Source organism: Dermacentor andersoni, chromosome 2 (genome assembly GCF_023375885.2).
Source record: "Dermacentor andersoni chromosome 2, qqDerAnde1_hic_scaffold, whole genome shotgun sequence".
NCBI lineage: Eukaryota > Metazoa > Arthropoda > Arachnida > Ixodida > Ixodidae > Dermacentor > Dermacentor andersoni.
This window is the reverse complement of record NC_092815.1, coordinates 19,776,038-19,791,970: the sequence shown is the minus strand read 5'-3', so window position 1 is coordinate 19,791,970 and position 15,933 is coordinate 19,776,038.

Sequence of the window (15,933 nt, the reverse complement as noted above, 5' to 3'; positions counted from 1 at the left end):
GAGGAGCCTCACGTGCATGCACACGCGAGCGAACGCTGTTGGCGCGAAGCGAAGCATTGACGGAACGCGCAGAGTGATAACTTTTCTTGACCGAACTTCTTGCGTAGCTTCCACAGCGTTGACTGCCATATAAGAAGATTTTATGTTGTCTTCATGGGCGCCGCCATCTTGGGCTGCTACGCAAACTATTTCTATGTTTTATTAGACGTAAAGTGACTCAACATGGTCATGAAACGCTGAACACATTTATACTACTATTATCATGCTTGCGAATCGACTGTAGCTACGTACACTTCGTGGTTAAAGACAGAAAACAGCAGCGTTGACCGCCCAAGATGGCGGCACCTAAACGCTTCCGAAAAATAGTCTTAACAGAGTAGAGTTAGTTCATATGGCTACCGCAGCGGGAGCCATATGCAGTAACTCTAGAACTGAATATAGTGAGACGCGGAGTTAACGTACACCTTCCAGAAGCGCTTGGATTTAAAGTAGACGGAGGCATCAACCGGTCAGCAGTCGAGATAAGCAAGAGACATTTAGAGTATTGGTGGGAAAAAAGCAGGGTTGGGATTGATACGATTAAGAGACTTAGATGGGATAGTTGATTGCTGTGTCCCGTCCTCAAAAGGCGCTGTTATAACCATGTCCCACCAAGGATTGATACGACCAGATCCGTTACATGCATAGGTAGCGGTACAAGATGGATAGAGAAATGTTGAAGAGAAAAAAAGGTTAAAGAACTGTATACAAAAATGTTTGAATCAAAAACATGTATGGCATACCTGAGTAACTCAAGCAGGCTAGGCGACTATAACCACCCCGTTGCAAAGGGATGACAACAAATCATCATCATCATCATCCTTCTAATCATCACCGGTGGCTCCCTCAATAAAACGGTTTATAGGCACGGTGCTTCACGGTGCACACGTTGCGCATATGTGTATAGTATGTGTTCGCAATCACGAAACAGTGTGAAAGAAGTGGTGTTACGTAATGCGCCGAGCAAACGGATACTTTCATTCTACACGTCTACTTTAGTTATTTGTACGCCTTGTCGGCGGTACATGCCAGATGCGGCGCTTCAGACACTTTGCATACAAGTATTATACTCAAGCGGACTTTGTGGAGTTGCGTGCGATGTGGCGGTTGCACAATACTCGGCTCGTTACTTGTTTGCGTCTCAGGTTAGCGCTACCCCTGTAACCGTGCCTCATGTGTTCTCGACACTCCAGACACAGCAAAAAGAAAGTTGTTTGAGAAAAAGTATAAGAAAATGGCAGGTGCTGCTCATTGAAAAACTTGGGCTTCAAGCTGGGCAGCTCCGCTTATGGTGTCTTTGCCAAATTTGCTCTCCGACATGCGTGAAGGCAGATCAAACGCCGCTTTCTGCCTCTCTGACCCGCCGGTATCATAAGAGAGAAGGGGCGGATAACGCGAGACACGGGGACAGATGAACTGATGACCAAAGTTTTGTTTATTCGACGCGCCGGCAAAAAGCGGTAGACGGGGCCATGACAGGCAAGGGGGTGCGGGGATGGAAGACAGAGGGTGGAGGGGAGAGCTCGAACCCCTCCCCGTACCCCGACGGTTCCGGAGTACCTAGGTGTCAGCCATCGCCAGTGGCGGCCAGCAAAATTCCTTCTTTCTTTCGACAAGCACAAATGAAGTCGCTTTTTCCACAATCAGACGCGGACGTGTAGGAAGCTGCACCTTTCGTCTATTTGTTCTTGGCGCGATTGCGAAGACATTGTGCGTGTTCATGGAGAGGGGATCGCCCTCATGTCACCCACACTCCACCCCCCTTCGAAGCACCACTAGCCCTGGACTTGCTTTCATATTCAACCTTTCTTTTATCCATGTTGCTCTTTCTGAGCCCGCGTCCTGAAACTTCCTGTTCCGTGGTAAAGGGAAGGGATTTGTCAGTAAATTTCGGAGGGGTTTCGACCCCTCCCTCCTGGCTGCGCCGATGTTAATACTACAATGAGCTAGAACTTCGAACATTATTCCAGCGCAGTGTAGTAATGCGCCCACTTCCTCCACTGCCCTCTGTTCTGCCTAAGGACTTACATCCTCCGATCTCAAAAGAAGTCCGCAGTGGACAATTGTCTGCCACTAAAAGCAAGCTTCAAACAACAAAGCCAACGTCACCGTTGTCGATGCATCATAGCACTTCAAAAATAAAAAAAAGAAGAGGAGTATTGAGGCAACGTGTCACGAAGTGTATCCTTATTGTATCCATCCGCGCCTAACGTGCGGCGCAGCAACTCGCACGCCGGGCAGAAAGCTCTATGGTTTTTGGCGCGAGCTGTGAACTTCGTAATCGCAGCCTTTCGAACAGATTATAAGCGGCTATGGCGCGGAAGAAGTCGAGCTTTATGACCAAGGCTCAAAAACTTGCAAGAGCGGCACGTTTTGCGGCTGGACGAACAGCGCATCGACAAACGGCAGAAGAAGGCAGCCAAGAAGAAACGCCAGAAACCGACGGCGCCGACGGAACCCCCGAGTCGCCATGTTCTCCCAGCACCGACAAACAAGCAGTGGTCGAGGAGGAAACCTCTCCCCGTTCTCCTCCTCCAGGCGACGCCAGTGCTGCCAACGCTCCGGAGGGGTCGCGTCGCGAAGCGGACGAAACTTCGGCTGCCAAGATGGCGACGCCCACAGTCGTTTCTCGTGTCTTCGACATCGACAAGGATGATCCTGACTCGTGGTGCACCGTGGGCCTCGTTACTAACAGCGAGTGTCACCAGACTATCCTGACGGCTGAGAGGGGCATAAAAAGCTTCTGCGACTTGCCTGCAGTCGAGCAGGCCGCAATAACCTCTCGCCTCGGCACCGACGATGTGCAGACCGTCTGCTTCCACCATCGGAGGTTCTATCTGTACGCCGAGCGACACAAACAAGGATGCCTCGATCGGCTTCTCCAACATAATGGTAATCAACCGCTGGACGGTCAGATAAAGGTGACGAATCAATTAGCCGAATCGTGCCGCGACATCGTGGAGCTAGAAGAAGGGGAGCTACTGTGCAAAGTGTGCGTCGGTGCGATCAAGAGCAAGCAGGACTCTTCTAGTGACGCACCGCCGAGACGCAGCTCCTTCGCTTTCATTCTTAACTCGAAGAAATACCAGGATCGAGCCAAGAGGATTGATGTGAGTTGGCAGCACGCCTACAGTATCGCACTGATCGCGCCTACCCCCGTGTTTACGTTATGCTGCAAGGCTAGCCGTTAGCAGTTTACTGCAGTGCAGTTCGTTTAGTACTGCTGTGTAGTGTCCTCCCTGATATTTAATTGTAATGCGCTTCGCGTTCAATGTTTGTGTGAACCATGCCATGAAGTGATCGCGATTCACTAGATTTCACTTGGGGCCTTGCTCAAAATGCAGCCTTAAGTGTATACAGCATACATGTGGCGTTAAAACTGTGCATTTAGGATGACGGAAATGCATCTACATTTATCATCAGCGAACACATGCGCATCATTTTATATGGGGTAAGAAATGTCTTGTTCTTGGTTGTACGGAAACAAAGAACACAGAATTAAATGACTAGCTGCCCACTTGTGTCAATCAAATTGGTTCTGTGCAATACAGTTGGTTTGTGTTTCCTTGCAGGACATTGTGACCCGATGTTCCGTAGGTATCATGACACGTTCCTTGTGCCACATGACCTCAGACACATTTGATGAGTCTATCAGTGACTTCACTTCTCTGGCATATGGCACTGCAAAGGCCCTGGTTTCTCGCATCGGCCGAACATTTGAAAACATCTGTATGCATCATGAGCGGCTCTACCTCGAAGGTTATGGTGCTCCTTGTTTCGACCCGGAGAACAAACACAACAGTCAAGTCTCATCAGGGTATGCACTATTGCCTGTCTACCTTTTCAATTGTAGTTATTGCAGATGTTTCAACACGTCTGATTTTAAACATTGGGGCTTTTATGAGGAGTGACATCAAGGCACCTTATAAAGGCTCACACATCTGAATATGTCTGCTCAGAGTTTTGTGATAAAAAAACAAAAATATATCATACTTACTTGAACTTCAGAGCCTATACTCGGAAATCATAAGCTGAAGTAAAAAATCATAAGCTGATGAATGTAATGTCTGGTCAGCTGTACATTCTTATGCATACTGTGCTTGTTGCAAATGTTTACGCTATTGCACATGACATGTCAGAAGCTCACTGTCGTGATATAAGCTGGCTTGCCATTGTCATCTGCACTGATACATTGGTAGCAGGGACATCGTACCTATCAATGCATCAATGTAGATGACCGTGTTCCTCAAGCACAACGTGGTGTTTTCAGTTTTCTCCATTGCGTTAGAAATGCAGTGAGACTGGAGGGAATCATCTTTCAAAGAAAGTTCTCCTACACACCATTCGGCGACTTGCAATTGCGGCTATTCATTCAACCAGTGTTTGGTAATGTTTGGGACAGTACCTGCAGGGTTTGGCAAATGTGCTTTCTCAGTTACCTGTTTGGTGTAATAACATAGCTGTGGTCCTCGAATGAATTTTTGAAGCTGACATCAGTGCTTGCATGCAATTTGCCTGTAAAATGCTTGAATGGCATCCTTAATTGTGAGTTGGCACCTGAATTTCTACTGACATTTTGTAAAAAAATATCAGCTTATAATAATAAATGCTGCTTGATAAATGCAGTACATTGTACTCAAGATCAAGAAAACTCCCAGCTTAACAAATTTCAGCATATTCTACATAAAATTCCGGCAGAAATCATCCCACCATAAAAATCGAAATTAATGTGATCAGCACTGTAGCAATGTAGCGACACACTGTATTGCCACCACTGAAACGCCGCATGTGTGAAATGTGTATGTGGCCAGGCTCTTCCCTCGTGCTTGCTGACCATGGCCGAAGCTAAGGTCAGGGATTGAGCTTTACTGATCCACCATGTGGAGCTTCCCTCTGGACACACTGCACCATCTGGAGACATCACTTTCAAGCCCATGCAATGGCACATGTGTGAATATTTGTGCAGACAAAGATTGTTTGAATACATATGACATGTGTTCGATTCTGCCCAGCGCCAAGAAATTTTATAGGGTTTTTTCATGCTATTAGTATTCTTAGGATATTTCACTTACTTTCCAATATCTGTTTGCGTATCTATCTGTCACTAACCATTTTCTTGCCTGCTTGGGTAACTGGGTGGTTCATGGTATAATGGGCAGAGCATTGGGCTTCTACACTGATTGATCCGGGTTTGAAACGAACCGTCTGACCAACTTGGGCAACTGGGTATGTGCCACTGAGCATGTGCCACTCTTCAATGACAAAAAATTTTTTTTTTAAATTTCTTTTGTGCTGGGCATAATAAAACATGCATTATATGTACTCAGACAATCTTCCCTGATTTTACACATGCACATTGCGCAGGCATTGTGGCAGTGTCTCTATATGGTGCAGTGTGCCAGAGAGAAGTGGGAGAGAAGAGCTTGGCTGCATACATGCCTCATACTACACACAAGGCTTTAAGGAAACCACTGTGTTGGTGTGTGTATGCATCCCTTTTTCCTGTCCTCATCATCATCTTTCATCACTTTTTTTTTTTTTCATTTCCTTTATCCCTTTGCAGAGTAGCAGGCCATAGCATGCTAGCTCAGGCCAACTTCTCTGCCTTTCTAATAAATCATCTCTCTCTCTCTCTCATACATGATGCTTTTTGGCAGTGGCAGTACCATGTGTCTCTTCGTTGCTAATCAGAATACTATTAGCGATCATTGTGAGATGGGTTCTGCCTGAATCTTTGTCATTGTAGCGTAGCACATGCCCAGTGACCCAAGTTGGCTTCAAAGAGGCTCATTGAAAAGCGGCACATACTCGGTGTCGCATACCCTGTGACCCCAGTTTTTTTAGTGGTTTGTTTTGAACTTGGTTTTTGATGTTTTTTTTAAAGTTACTACGCAATATGATACAAACTGTGATGCCACTGCATTCATTGACTGCATTTGTTCAGGGTGTTACAGCCAGTGAGACTGTCATTGTGACATCTGGCACAATCGAATTGATTCCTATTTTTATGCACAAACCGTGAGGCATGTGGAAGGCTACAATGAGTTGGGTGGCCATGCTGGCTTTGTACAGCATCATTGATCCAGTAGTTTTATGCATTGAGGGCTGATACGCAGTGGTGCTCTGCAGACAAAAGAGTGATCACCGTCCATTGTGCTTATTTTTGTTGCTTGTTTGCAACTTCATTAGTCGCACCGTATTAGTTATTCTTCAAGAGGACTTGAGGGTGTTGAATTTGACATCTGATATTACAACCACATGCACGGTGATCGGGTATTAGATCATGGTTCATTCTCTTTGTCAACTATGTATTTGGTAATAGCACATGTGCCTCCGATAAAATGTGGGGTAAAAAAGTTGAATGCGAACTAGCAAGCGGGCTAGCTCTATACACCCTGTCTTGCGAGTGCATATTCAGTGGCGTAATAAAGAACATGACAAGCTTGCAACACTGATTACAGTTCATAAAATGAAATCAAAATGTGCGGAGTATTGAACCTACAAAGTAGTCCTTCCTTAATGGGACATTAGAAAGAAAAATACTTTCAGCTGCACTAGTAAGTCACCTACATAAATAACAGAAGAGCCCCTCTTGCTCAGAAAAGAGGCTTGTTAAGCCAGAAGAGACGCAAGAAGGAAAGACAGGTGGCAATCCCACCTTGGAGTTCGCGCTCCAGTTCGCCGTGGCATCATATATTTTTATGGCGACTGCTCAGGCCTAAATAACTGCTGATTGATGGAGTTTTGCTACATTCCATCTTAGAAGAGCGGAAGACTACTTAGCAACTTGCTAGAGCTTTTACAGATTCTCAATGGCCCAAATACAAAAAAATACTTCTAGATCTTTGACGTCACACTAGTGCTGGTGTCTCGGTGCAAAATATAATAAGGGGCACTGTGACCTTCATTTGCTCTTCTAATAATCTATTTATTACCGCAATATTTTAAGGTGTTTCTCTTTGTAGTAATGAGAAGAAAGGGGGTTAACCAAGGGGCCCTACTTTTATTAATCATATCATGAGACGCCAACAGACACCAAGGACAACATAGGGGAAATTACTTGTACTTACTAATTGAATTAAAGAAATCATAAAACATGGCAATGAAAGTGGATGAAAAAACGGCTTGCCACAGGTGGAGAACGATCCCACGTCTTAGCACTACGCATGCGATACTCTAACGAATTGAGCGACCGTGGCACTGTTTGCCCATCCACTTGCTTGGGTATTTATCTGTTACTACTAGAACTAACTTTGGGAGTGTTAGCCAGCGCCACCACTTACAAACCTTGGCGGCAGTTGTGGAACATCCTTTCTACCACAGGCGGTCACGAGTATGTGATCTTTCTCGGTGAAGGCAACTGGTCAATAAACCTGCACATGCTTCCTGAAGGCATCAATGTTGTCAGATTCGAGACCCTCGTTATGTGATAAAGGAGAAGAAATTGGTTAACCGAGGGGCTCAACTTTTATTGGGTGATCTCCTTTGCAGTGTCTCTTTAATGTTCTTTGTGCAGTTTCACACAGTGCAAGGTAGCATGTCTTGAATGTGTGGTCGCCGCTGCCGTCGTGGCGTGCAGTGGTGAATCACTTTGCTCCTAGTTTTTAAGAGGAAATTATTAGGTAAACTTAAGAGAACATGAAACTATCTTTCGTTTATCTGCATGCACTTTATGGAAACCTTACACCTGCTCCAAAAACATCAGTAGGTGCTCCAAAAGTGGATTTTGCCTATTTCCATGTCTGCTCCAAAATGCTGAACGGCATTCCTACCACTCCTTTTTAGAAAAACGAAAAGATTTAAGTGTGACACAGCCTTATTTACTGTAAGTTCGGTTACTAAATCTTGCTAGTTGATGCCATAAGCAGCGTCCTCGTCATAACTGCCAGCAAAGTAGTCTTTGTCAGATGCTTCGCATGCATCCTCAGCACCCTAACATGTGTCATTCTTGGTCCCGTTCAGTGCGCTGGATAAGCAGCATTCCGTAAAGCCAGTCTGGAAATTATCCAGACAAGCTTTACGGCAGGTGCGACGGAGGAACTCCGTTAGCTCGGTACTTTTGCTAGGTTTGTTCGCCAATTTAGGTTGAGATTCTTTGGTCATGAATCTAGTTCGCTAGTTTATTTTGGGTAACATTTTTGAAAAATATAAAATAAAATGTTGATCTATATTCGAGTAAATAAGGTAGATCAAAAGGTTGCCACTGAATACTATTATTCTGAGAACTTTAAAGGAAGATTTAGTTTTTACTGCAGCTTGTGTTTTGCTTAAACTTAGCAGCAAGGTTGCATTTGTTGGTCTGAGCTGTTCATTCAGTCACTCATCATCTCCTAGTTTGCCTGGAATAAAAGGAGAAACTGCCATCATAATTGCACCTGATTATAGAAGAGACAGGGACCAATTTTGCTGCATGTTGGTGGCTAAAATTTCACACAAACCAGGCGAACAATGGTGCTGAATGTTTCATTAAAGAAATAGGGGCTATGAAATGCAGTTGGTGCAATGTATGAGGCAGAATGAAGCAGTGGTTTGTGCTAAATGTCCGTTTAATGTCTATATAAACACTTAGATCACTCTATGCGATGGATTTTGTTTAAATACAATGGCCCATTTGTGTCACCAACTGTCGTGCCACTCTTAGGTTATAAACTACTGTGCCAACAAGGAAACAAATAAGGAAAGTCTTTGTGTGCCTATGGATGTGTTCACCATAAATGCTTGATGATAATATGTGTCTTTCTTTTGGTGTAATTGCCAGCATCATGAATGTTTAACTACTCATAAAAGATCTGAAGGGTTGTAGGTTGTTACACTCTTACAGTCGGTGCATTTGCTGCAACGTCCTAACAAAATGTGAACATTTACCATGGTACATGAATTGGTTGAATGTAAGCCAATACACTGTATATAAATATGACCTCATGATACTTTTGAGTGCAAAAAGTGCAGCCAAATCAACAAAGCATGTAATTAATGTTGCTTATAGATATCATCATCAAATTCTTGTCCTCTTGATTATAAATGCCCCCTATGATCATGTTAGATCAAAGGTGTCTTCCAAGTATCCGCAATATCATTGCGGCCCTTTACCGGTTCATTTGCATTCAGCGTTCATTTATATTTAATCAGTTCATTTTCCATAGCTTAAGTCTGTTACTATTTATAAAAACATTCTTGGAATCTATTTCCAGGCACATTGTGCAAACTCAGCTGCTAGGAATTGTTCCAATATGATAAAAATCTTAGAGAACTGTGTGGGAAATCAAGCTGCTACATTTCACTTCTTTGACTCCTACATGATTGCAGTCTGCTACGTCTTCCATAGTGGGTTCGTCACCATACCTCATCAGAAATTTTAGTTATGCACTATGATTTGTAATGGGCTGTCCAGGGATCATTCTGCTGCAATATGTTTTTGAAAGGGTTTAGTAGCAAACAAGATGTCATGCGAAGAGGTAAGCTACCCTACATGTGGCAGAGGCTGTTGCCTCGAACAGCACCTGGAAGTAGCATTCCTCTCGCTTCTACAATCAGTTAAGGGCCCACCTTGTTATTGCGATAGCAATTATGCGGTTGCTTGAGACACATACGTGCCACCGTGCTGTTTTGCTATTGGTAGTGCAAGCATAGTTTGTGTGCGGAGGGTTAGAAGGACTCCAGAGGTGTGTGTGTGTGTGTGCTGTGCATTTGGCTCCAGAAGCGACAAAACCTAGTGGATGCACCACCACGCTCCACTCTGCCGGAGCCAGGACAGTGTTCTGGGATACAGTGCTGGCATGAGCATTGCGTTCACATACATTAGCATTCCTGCTGAACAGTGCATGCACTGGTCTGAGCAGAATAGACAGTAAATATTGTGGCTGTTTGAACTTGTTGGTACAACATATTCGTGAATTGCAGTGCAGATATGCACAAGGACAGAAGAAACATGATAAAGAAATAAGAAAACAAGAAAGGTAAGAAAGAAAGATAAATAAAAAATAAAATGAGAAACGAGAAAATGAGACTCGTCTACTGTCTTCTTTTTTCGGTCCTTGTGTGTGTCTGTGCTGCGGTTCACCAAGACAGTAATGTCCAGCTAAATCAATGTAACCTTTTTTTTTTTTGGGTGGGGGGGGGGGCACTGATGGATGCCCACAGTTTTTATCTGGTCTCATCTCATGCACAGTGGTGGTCCAACTACGCCACTTGTGCCATTTTGCTACAGTTCGACTTGCCTGCTCCTGGCTGCGCCCACTCAAGTGCCATTTGTGCCAACTGCGCAAAAGTGCTCTGCTTTCGCGTTTTCATTTGCAATGCAGTGTTTTCAGTGGGGTTATGCAACTACAGTCAACTACCGATTTTGGACGCCCGAATTTTGGGACATGCCCGATAATTCGGACGCCTTGGCGGCACGCCTCTGTATACCCCATAGAGTCAGTGTATAAGAACGTCGGAAATTTCGGACTCAAAAACCCGTCGCCGTCCGATTTTCCACACGTTTTGCCATGACCGCAGGTCCGAAACGGCATTGATGGAAGCCACCACCGCCACCGTTTTGATTATTTCGCCGCCTCTAATAGGCGCTCTGCAAGCAAATCCACTGGCACCCGCAGCCACCACCGCCCTAGCTACTTCGACGTTCGCTACCAAACTTCTTACTATTCGGTGCCGTGTTTTTCATTAAAACAATTCGCCGCTGTTAGCAACGGCGTCGACTCCGGCGTTGTAATCCTCGCCAATGGCATCGGAGCTCGGAAAGCACGACGCGTTGCATAATGCCGGTTCCCATAAGTCAGCTTCGCCTCAACACAGGTGTTACGCGGTGCAGCATGCCCAGTGTGGGAAGGGGCGACTGTCACTGGACACAGTATGCATTCCTTAATTATACACACCTACACCCGCCGTCTCCTGTCGCAGCACGAGCACCGATATGCCTCATAAGTGTATTGACAGGCCTTCAGAGCTATTTCGGACGTGCCTGTGGCGATTTGAGCCCTTGGGGCCACTAAAAGGCATGCATTCATTTTTCCGACGTTCTTGCAGCCCCTAGGAAGGCCGAAAATTCAGACATTGACTGTACTCAACTATGCGAATCGATTTGTGAACATTCAAGTAATTCAGTTCACGACTCGATTATTTACTACTACTATATGTTTCGCATATTTGGTGAAATACTCGGCTGAGGTCGATGCATTGCATGCAGCCTTACCAGGGCACACTGTTGTTTTCGGTACAAAAGAAAATTTAATTCTGGAGTTTTTATGTGGTGAAACTGCAATCTGATTATGAGGCACAGCATCTTGGTAAACGGTAGTATGAGTCATCAACTCCAATTAAAGCAATTGCTATACCCGATGCCCACAAAGGGAACGGCGATGTAAGCAGCCCTGTGGGCGAAGATATAGGACCGATTAGCCACTGGAAGGCACACAGATCATGTTGCATACGTGTGTTCATGCACGTAGATTCATGCATTTGCACATGTAGTTTGGAAATTTCTGTCAGTCTACAAACTTCTATGCGCGATTGCTGTAGTTGCCGGCTTTGACGGTTGTCAAAAAAACATTTGCGTGATCTCAGAACCAATCGCTGGTTAGCTACTCATACAAACACATCAGCAGCAAGCTTTTCATGATGGCTTGTGGAAACCTTGCTGGTCAAATTGGCCAACAGCCAGTTTTCGGCATGGCACGTTGCGTTGGCTGTTAGGCCTAATCAGTATTACTGTGAAAGGTCATTTGGGTATTGGCGACAGAAACAACGGTTTTACGCCAAATCAACTCGTATTTACTCGCAGAGGCCACGTGACACATGGGAAGCCGACAAACCACCTCACAACGAAAGCAAGTGTAAGGGATGGTACAAACATTGTTCTCCACTGCCATCACTGTCGTATGGAGGCATCTCATCTTGGCGCTGTTCATAGATGCTTAGTCTCTTGTCGAGCTTCTAGCATTGTTATTTGTCGTAATACACATTTGGTCTACAGCGATAAAGCATGTCAGAGCACATCTGTCGTTTGCAATGCACATGTCATTTGCCATCACTTTTTGTCTTGTTCCTGACAGTGCAAATTGTTATAGCACATTTTTAATTTTATGTCTGTCTTGTGCCCAGGTGCATATCTCTTTTCTCATTAGCCTACAACATTTTATGTAATTGTCTAAAAAATTAAGTTCCTTGCCTACACAAACAAAAATGTTTGCAACATACCGTGCGTGGCATTGGGGAGGAGGCGGCGGAATATTGTGAGTACTAAAGCAAGCTTGTTTTTTATTTAGCTCTCTTGATTTATCATTAACGTGTTCACTACGGCATGGGTCATGAGTGGATCAAATCACTTATTTCTCCTACATGGTGTTCCCACAGTGCGCAAGTGATGTCTTTATTAGAAATCCAAAGACAGAAAATTCTTGCTTCTGAATTGAGGCATCTTCGCACCATCCCTCCATAGCTTGATGAAATGCGTGGCATACCATCTGTGGGAAGTTAAGCTTAATTGGTCGTTTTTAGCTTTGTGTCTTGCTTCACTGTTGAGGAGCACTTACTGATTGCACAGTAATAACAAGCTTTGCCAAATGGCTACACATTACTCCTGTACTACTACAAGTATTCCAAAAGACCGATTTTTCTGCTACGAAACTGCTCCAAAATGCCGGTGTGGCTTCTCCTAAACTGCTCCAGAACAACATCTTTCTTGCTCCAAAAATTGCTTCATATCCTAAACTGGCTGGACCACCACTGCATGCACCATTGAGCCACAATGCTTCTGGCAGTACTCACCATCACGCCTGTGTTTTCAGACACTTTAAGTGCAACACTAGGCCTTGTTATTCCTTTTAATGCTTTGTCTGCAGGCAAAACATTGGAATTATTTATTGCCATGACTCTGCCTTCATGACTCTAGGTCTTCTGTGTGTTTGTTTTCACTGTTATACCATGGACGCCTCCTTTATTTTCTTTCGTTTCTTGCTTGGTGTATCTGCAGAGGTGGTTCTCCACACTTTGTATTTCACAGCAACCTCCTAGTTGTTCTTGCTGTTGCTCGATATTTGTGCACTACAGGTGGCATGTGTGCAATGTGGAAGTTTCACATGCATGATGTCATCTCGCTTGCAGCTGTAGTTACTTCTTTAAGAAGAGGGTGCAGGCTTTTCTATGAATTATCAGCTGTTTTCACAATGTATTATACTCACAGAATGAAACAAATCAATTTAAGGCTAGCTACCTAATATGCAGACTTTTGTATTTGCTGCTTCGAGTTTGTCTTACATTGGTGTAATTTTGGCTCTTACATTTACAGTTCCTACTCCCTTTAGTGACCAGGTGCATTGTGATGCGACATCGCACTTGAGTAATTTTAATTTTGCTTATTCAGTGTTATACTTCAAAATTTCTCTGTCAAGTTTCACCCTGTGAGTATAGTACATTGGGGTTATACTTTGCAGACACAATCGTCACGGCTTGATCTATGCACTGCGATTTATTGTAATGCCCAAACCTGGTGAGGGACCCATTAAGTATGAAGCACACAAACCACGATGTTGTTATATGGTATGTGATCTGTGATACATCATTTTTCGCAGGCAAAAATGGCTTGTTCCTCGACGCTTCGCTCTTGTTTGTCGTGGAAGATATCCACTGAGACCAGGCCGTACAGTCTGCATGAAATGCCTGAGAGCCATTCGCAGCAAGTACCCAGACATCGATGCCTTTTACAAGGAAGATGAAAAGGAAATCCAACTGAAATTAGAACAGTTAGCTGAATCAAAGCCAGAGGAGACAAAGAGTGACCAACTGGACGTACAAACACAGTCTGATGGTGAGAACTCCTCTCAAAAGGATGACAGCAACACCAGAGACGGATGGAAATTGGACAGATTGGGGAGGAGGCGGCGGAATATTGTGAGTACTAAAGCAAGCTTGTTTTTTATTTAGCTCTCTTGATTTATCATTAACGTGTTCACTACGGCATGGGTCATGAGTGGATCAAATCACTTATTTCTCCTACATGGTGTTCCCACAGTGCGCAAGTGATGTCTTTATTAGAAATCCAAAGACAGAAAATTCTTGCTTCTGAATTGAGGCATCTTCGCACCATCCCTCCATAGCTTGATGAAATTTCAAAGGAACACAGCTCCCTGGTGTCTACCAGGTGGGTCACAATGCACCAGGAGAATATAAGGAACCCATCGGTGGGTCATCATGCACAGAAATCAACTTGAAATATCGTTGCCACAGTGAATGTGTTAAGTTCTGAAGGTAACCTGGCAGACTCAAGAGACGTAAGGATGACGTAATATACATTGAGATTTAAGATTTGCTTGTCCGTACTGATTCATTATCAGCCACCAGTTTTCTATCAACCATCTTGCAGGCTTTTTTCCTTTTGATATAAACTCTGTGGGATTATAACTGTCTTGCATAAAAACCATTCAGAACATCAGCAGCAGTATGATTTAAGTGCCATGAGATATCTTAATTTGCTGTACTGCATCGAAGTTTGTTTCAAGGAACACTAAAGAAAAAAGTAAATTAGACTTTGTCAATAAATTATACTTCTGCAATGCCATAAAAGCCACTCAAGCATGAGGCGAGGCTTGGTCTTGGTAAGCCAGAAAATGAAAAAGGTGGCAGCACCACCTTGAATTTCCTGCACCAGCTCCCTGTGACGTTACGGATTTTAACCGCGTCTGCCCCAGTCTCGTTTCTTTCTTTGTTTCTTTCTTTCTTTCTTTCTTTACGATGACAGCTGTTATGGGCGCACCCCTCTGGTATATTTTTTTATGTCCGCCACCGGCACTGGCATCCATCAGCAAAATCCCAAAGAGTTTTGCAAGTGTATAAAGAAATTCAAAAAATGTGCAGTGCCCTGAGTGGATCTGAACTTCAGCACCGCAGAGTCGCAGTCAGAGGTTTTACCTCTGAGCCACTTCATCAATGCTACAGAATTGAAAAATACTGCACCTGCTGGAAAGCGCGGTCATGTAACTAGCTGTTATGGTTGGCTGACACCACGCTCTGCTGCTTACCTGCCAGTGGTAAAATGGGAAATGCAGGATAGCAAAGAGGAACAAGAAATAGCCATTGCTTTCCACTTCATCACAGGGGAATCAATCAATTTTTCTTTTTCTCCACAGAAGACTGCTTCATGTGCACTTGCAAATGTTTACTCCAACTGATACTGCACGAAGTCGTGCAAAGCTTACTGCATATTGCATTCCTGCTGATGCTGCTACAGAAAAGAATATAGCATTTGGAGAGCAGTGGCTGGCTGACACCAAGATCTGCAGTTGATTTCTAAAGCAGCACTTAGAAGCAGCACTTAAAAGCAGCACTTAGGTGAAAAAACTTAAATTAATCGAACAATAAAATGCAGGACAGGAAAGAGAAAGAAGAAATAGCCATGTTTCTTCTCTTGTTCACTCACCGAGGTGCGCTACTTCTGCAAAGGAAAATGATGTGGATAGTAGAGTTGACATAGAAGATTACTTTCTTCTTCTCAAAAGCTGATTTCGCATGCATGTTGTGAATTTTTACTCCAACTCATGCCAGATGAAACAGTGCAAGACTTACTGCATATAATACTATTGCACAAGCTATTGCATCTCTTCTTCACATTGAAATATGGACCTCACTGTTTTCAAAAGGGGCCACTGAGAATTTTTACTGTGTTACAGGGGCCATTATACAAGAAAATGTTTTGAAATTTGTGGCATCACGTTGACATACCAATGCTGGGGTTTGGGTGAGACATTCGAAAAACTTTTAGGGCTATTTGACAGACTAGGTTACTGGCAGGAGCTTAAGCAGGAGCGGTAGCTTCTGATAGCTATAGGAAGAGTAAAAGTATTCACAATTAGGTTTGCAGTTATATGGTATTGGAGTGTGTATTACCCGTTAAAGAAACGC